The sequence below is a fragment of the Eucalyptus grandis genome, chromosome 6, assembly GCF_016545825.1.
Source record: "Eucalyptus grandis isolate ANBG69807.140 chromosome 6, ASM1654582v1, whole genome shotgun sequence".
NCBI lineage: Eukaryota > Viridiplantae > Streptophyta > Magnoliopsida > Myrtales > Myrtaceae > Eucalyptus > Eucalyptus grandis.
In genome coordinates this window covers 20,197,574-20,204,133 of record NC_052617.1, presented here as the reverse complement: position 1 = coordinate 20,204,133, position 6,560 = coordinate 20,197,574, and the positions used below count along the sequence as shown (strand labels likewise).

Below are 6,560 nucleotides of genomic sequence, written 5' to 3'. Positions count from 1 at the left end.
ACTAATCGCTTAATTCTTTCTATGGAGATATGTCACAATCTCCGGTGCCACAACATAGAGGAATATTCTTTCACAACACATCGTTTCATACCAGCTTTATCATGAACATGCATCGCATCATAATATGCATTGTCTTGTAAATTAATTCGAAAAAAGACTATCAGACAAAGTACCACTCTCGACAATTTCAGATTTAAATGATAAACAGAAGTTTGAATCTAAAATGTTAAAGGAGTATCCCAAAGGTACAAGTCTCTAAACTGAAATTAAGTTTCTAGAAAAACTAGGAACATAAGAGGTCCTTTCCAAATTCAAAACAAAACCACTATTGAGAACTAGTCTACATGTCCCAATAGCTTCCACATGCGAGCGCATCTTGTTTCCTGAATAGATACTTTGTTCACTTCCCATTAGCTTCCTGTAGTTTTGAAAACCCTACAAGGAATTCGAAATATGGATTGTAAATCCAAAATCAATCCACCAAGTGTTGTGACTTATATCAGTCATATTAGATTCATAACAAACATAAGAGATTGGATTACCTTTCTTCTCGAGCCAGGCCTTAAATTTGACACAATCCTTCTTTATATGCCCCTTATGTTTACAGAAGAAACATTTGGATTCTTTCTTAATGTCAGCTTGGGGAGATATTTTACCTTTTCCCTTATGCTTGCCATAGCCCTTATTCTTACCTTGTGTTGCCAAATGAGCACTTTCTCCTAATTCCATAATCAGTCTTTCTTCCTCTTGAACACACATGGTCATAAGTTCATTAATTGACCATTTATTCTTATGTGTGTTATAAGAGATCTTGAAAGGTGCATACTGTTGTGAGAGAGTGTTCAGAATATAATACACAAGAAAAGATTCAGATATCTCAACCTCAAGTTTCTTAAGCTGAGCTGCAATGTCCCTCATTTGCATGATGTGCTCACACACACCTCTAACACTAGTGAGCTTCAATGATGAAAACTTCATAATCAGGGTCATGGCATGCGTCTTCTCAAAACTCTCAAACTGCGCCTCTATGGCCTCCAATAAAGCCTTAGCATTGCTATGCTGAGCAATCGAACCACGAATACTAGGATATATTTTAGCTCTTATAAACATCGCACAAATGTGGTTGGACCGCTCCCATTGGTTATAAAGAGTTATCTCAGCTGAAGTGCTCGAATTAGTAGGAGTAGGTGGTTCATCTTTCCTTATAGCATAGTCAATGTCCATCCACCCCAATTGAAGAAGAACTGACTCCTTCCAAACTTTATAATTCTCACCATTCAGTATAGGAACATTAAACTTAAATTCAGAGAAATTCACAAGTTGCGAAACTGCATATCAAATAATCATGCTTATGTCACAAAATTTGAGGCAAATATAAATAAATCATGTTTTACCAATGTAAACATGTCACAATATGAATCACATAACATAAAAACTACTCGTGGGCTAAGTTTTTAATTTAAATAGATTCAAAATTACTTCATGAAGAAACTACCATATCATATGCCTTTTCTTAATCCCTGTGGGTAAATTAAGAAAAATAATATGATATTTCATCCTAATTAATCACATTAATATAATGAAAATTCCTGTGGGATAAAATTCATCATATTAATATAATTAATTACAATCAATGTCCATTTCTAAATATGATCCGGAGGCTTTTAATATATAATTTTAATTAATTAAAGATGCTGTGGCCACTCTCTAATTAATTAAATATATGGACCATTCGACATTTAATTTCATGCATAAAATACTCATAAAAATGCACGAAATGACATAATAAATAAATACATCAAGGACATAACAGTAAATAAATAAATTGGCCAGGGGCAAGATTGTAAAAACATGAAAAATTTGGGGCAAAAATGTAAAAACAGCCACGGGTGGGAAACGACAAGCGTGTGCCGAGCACGCGCCAAAATCCGTGCGGGCGCGTGCCCCGCACGTGTGTGGTTCAGCGCGCAGGCGCGTGCAAGGCAATTACCGCGCGCGTGAATCCCAAGCGTGCAGCGGTTGAGCGTACGTGAGAGAGCGTGGCGCGTGGGATCCACACACCTGCAACCGCAGCACGCGCGTGGGCCCCACGCGCCTTCTTCCTCTCGCCCAGAACGGATTTCTTCGCCGTTTTTCGCCGTTCCGCCGCGGTTTCGCCGGTCGCTTCTCCTCCGGCAACCCATCTAAGACTGAAATAAATTATGGGTTTTAAAGAGCATGCCGGCACGACCACATGGGTTCAAGTTTTGGCAAAAATGACGAAAAAATTAGCCCCAAATCAGACGAAAATTTCCCAAAACACAATTCCTCAACTACTGCGACTTCCACTGCCCGATTAGCCTCCGGCGAACACTTATATGCCGAAATAACTCATGGCTAATATTCCTCATGGCAGTGCGACCGTACGGGTCCGAATTCGAGGGGTGGGTCGCCGGATTTTGCCCAGAATTTGTGATTTTCTTTCTTGGCCTCAAAATTCCGAGTTACTGTTCATGTTCTAAAAGCCCGAAAATACACCAAAAATTCAAGAAAACAAGGCAGAGGCACTAAATACGCTCTGATACCAAATGTAAGACATAAAATTCATGATGCGGAAGCCAGAATCAATTAAAGACAAACCTCCAGCCATTGTTCTTGTTCACGTTCGTTAGAAAAACCTGAAATCAAAGAAAAAATTGGGGACACACTACTAACCCAATTCCCTCACGTACTGATGGTGTATTCCCAATATGAGAGTTTATGTTAGACCTTGTCATCACCCGTCAGAAATGAACATACGTTCCTTTTTATATCCCGCTCCCATCAAGACGGTTACCAAATGGGCGGTTGTCACGAAAGGGTACGAAGCGTGGAAAAACTTCATGTCGAATAGTCGCAACTTTAAGAGAAAATGTGGGATCACAAAAATAAATAACAGAAAGACAAACGCAGAGTTTTATTGAGAGCTTCTGTATGTTCGATAAACTGAATAAGGAACACCAGAACGTGCTGAAAAAACTTGTCTTCGCTAGGGAGCATAAGCTGAGACGATGGGACTTCTCACAACGTGAGTTCCATTGATCTCCTTCCAAGTGATGTAACCAGAGTTACCTATGTAATTGCTCCTCGGAATCGACCCTTCCAAAGAGATCTCTACCGTCAAGTTGAACTCGGCTCTGTCGTACTTGCTAGTGAACCACAGCTCCGAGGGTTCTGCTGTGGCCTTCATGCTCGACGGAGTTGTCACTGTGGCCTGGTAACTTGCAGGCCCATCGGCCACGTTGGTTAGGATTCTTTTGAAAGTGGCGCTCGTGGTGTTGGTGTTGTTGAGGATGACTATGAATGAAGGGTAGTTGATGTCGACGAAGAAGCAATGTCACTCGATCATTATCAAACTGACTGTAATCTTTTTCTGTCCGCGAGGATCCCACCAGAGCGCCATCTACTTCTAATAGGCCATGAACTAGATCAGAATCATTCTCAACGAGTCCATAAGAAGTGATCTCATCTCCTTTTCAAAGATATAAGCTTAAACTGTAGAAAAGTTTTTTGTTGGAATCCTTTTTTCTTCATTTTACATTTTAAGAGGAATCACGATGTCATTTTCTTGTTCCTGAATGGGCTTTTTTCAATTCTTTTAGGTTTATGCTCTACTCCGAGTAAAAAAATCTCACTTATCAGATTCCATTGTGGAAGACAGAATTTTTTCTGAAGAATTTGCCATGATATATCTGATCCATGCATAATATCATGAAAAATGGATACAAATTTTTGACTGCTACTTAGTATCGGCAATAGGTCGCGGATGCGCAAGAGAAGTTCAATCTCCTGCTTATGATCTTTATCTGATTGGCGGAATAGTTCATTCCGCAGAGGAAATTGACGTAATCCTCGGGTTCGATGTCGTAGATCAGACCCGGATCTGAAGCCTTTTCCGGATCTATATGTCCTGCTCCGAAATCAAGAGGCGTTCCTGAAGCTCGGGTGGTCATGTCGATGATGGTTTCATTGGTGTTATCGAGAATGTAAGCCGTGGTCATCATTGCCGATCGGATAGCAGCGGGGCTCCAATCTGGATGGGCCGATTTAAGCAGCGCAGCGACTCCAGCGACATGAGGAGCCGACATGGAAGTTCCCGATAAGAGCGCGTAGTTGCTAAGCAAGGAGCTCTGACCTACCCGCACTATTGCTCGGTTCGGTGCCCATGCCGCCAAGATATCGACTCCAGGAGCTAATATATCTGGCTTTAAGATCCACGGGGCCTGACGGTCCGGTCCTCGAGACGAAAACGATGCTACCTGAGGACCTGGTTTGGTCCCGAAAATGGTTATCAAGAACTTGATGCTGACCGTCGGATTCTCAGACTTCAGCAAGTAGTCCTTGATTCTGTCTCCATCTTCGGGTACGACGGCCACGAACGGAATATTGAAGTCTTCGGGTTCGAGGAAAGCCCCAACTCCAGAACTGAAGATGGCACCTGCAGCTCCGGCTCGGGTGATTTCGTGGGTATTGACTTCGTAGTCTTCACTAACAAAGTCGCAGAAAACTATCTTTCCAGCGACATCCTTCGGATCGAGAGAGTAACTGTTGCAGTTTTCCTTGCTTCTGTTGGCACGGCCAAAGAATAGAGGAACTCTTGAGATAAGCAGATCTTCCGGGAAGATGGATTATCCTCTAACAGTTAGGGTTCCGTTGCCGAGGACTATATTGGCCGCAAAGTCCCTCGATATGGTTCCAGCGCCGACAGTCGTTAGCCACGGAGCTCCATTTAGCATCGTGTATCCTTGAGGGCCATCGTTACCTGCTGAACAAGCAACGAAGATTCCTCTCTCCATTGCTGCGAAAGCTCCCACGGCGATTGGATTCTGGTCGAACGATGTCTCGTCAAATCCAAGCGATAGAGACAATATATCGACACCGTCCGCTATGGCTTGGTCCATGCCTGCTAGGGTGTCCGTCGCAGCCAAGTCGTTGTCGTCAGTCTGGAATATCACCTTGTACATCGCGAGCCTAGCAGCGGGTGCGATACCCGTTGCCGAGCCTTTGGCATAGCCGAAGTAGCTAGCATCCATCACAGGGCTCCCGGCCGCTGTGGACGACGTGTGGGTCCCATGCCCGAAGAAATCCCTCGGGGAATCATAGTCATCAGTCGTCGATATGTTCAAGCCGTGATGCTTCAATCCTTTGCTGAATGACCGGGCTCCGATGAGCTTCTGGTTGCAGTTGGACGAGTTGAACGCCACCCCAGACTCGCAAGAGCCGCGCCATCTCTCTGGCACAGGGGACATGCCCTCGTCCTTGAAGCTCTCACTCTCGGGCCATATCCCAGTGTCTACTATGCCGACGATCACGCCGTCACCGAATTTGGCTCTTGGCCAGAGCCCTTTCTGTCTGTTCAGGCCAAGGAACTTAGGAGTATATGTTGTGTGAGCGTTTCCGAATGTGTCCGGATACGATGCAACATGACCAGGAACCTGTTCCAGCTTCTCCAATTGGGACTGTGACAGCACTGCACTAAATCCATTCAAGGCATGGTTGTATGTGTAGAGATGGGTCGGATCAATATCGTCAGGGGACGACGATAGGGACGACAGAAGCGATGTGTACCAGTCATGGTGACGTGAGAAGGAAGCGGGCAATGCCGATTCGTCCATGTAGATTATGTAGGGTTTTCGGTAGCCTTTGGCCGAAGCGGACACTATGGTCGAGATGACAAGGAAGAGCTTACAAAGCATATCATATTCCATTGTCATTCCGTATAGATATCTGAAACTGAACGGTATTTATGTTACAATTATAAAGGAAGATTAACCTGGGGTTATATAGAGGACCATATCTTGTGCAAAAATATGTCAAGAGGCGATTATTGCGATCAAGTCAATGAAATCAAAATTAAAGATGCATTTTTAGCCGGCGAAGCAAGACAAGTGCAGATAGTTGACTTCGAAATATCGTTTTCAAGGATAGTTGACTTCGAAATATCGTTTTCAAGGAACGTACGCACTGCGTACTTAATTTTATGATACAGATTACGATATGCCAAATGAACATTGTTCATTGAATCATCGAATGCGATCTTAGATTCTATTGGCCCACCGTACATTCCATCGGCCGAGAAGGGTGAGATAGCTAGTACGAGTACCTAGAGGGGGGTGAATAGGTATACACAATAATTTCTCGATGTTTGCACGATATTTTAAACAATTAGAGAATTTGCAACAGTTAAAAATTCAATCACAAGACTGAGTAAGGGAAAGAGAGAATTGAACACTCAGTTTATAGTGGTTCGGCTTGATTCAAGCCTACGTCCACTCTTCTCGCACCGACCGATTGGCTGGATTCCACTATGATCAAAGAGTTGTTACAGTGTTGATCTTCCTTGATTTCTAGGTGTAGATGATCTACCACACTCGCTCAAGGCGTCACCAAGTATAAACACTCTCGGTATACAATTTCGCTCGCCTCAACTAACAATCAAAGGATCTTCGGACTCTGGAATTTTTCTATCGATCACACACTTAAAACAACTAGAACGTCTTCCTTTTATACTCCTTCATGCCATCATAGCCGTTGGCACTTAC

The 6,560-nt window shown here is 43.2% G+C and overlaps 1 pseudogene; it reads right to left on the bottom strand.

Annotated features, from left to right (window-relative positions):
• Nucleotides 1-2,929: 2,929 nt before the first annotated feature.
• LOC104455359 lies at nucleotides 2,930-5,732 on the bottom strand (annotated as a pseudogene).
• Between the last annotated feature and the right edge of the window lie 828 nt (nucleotides 5,733-6,560).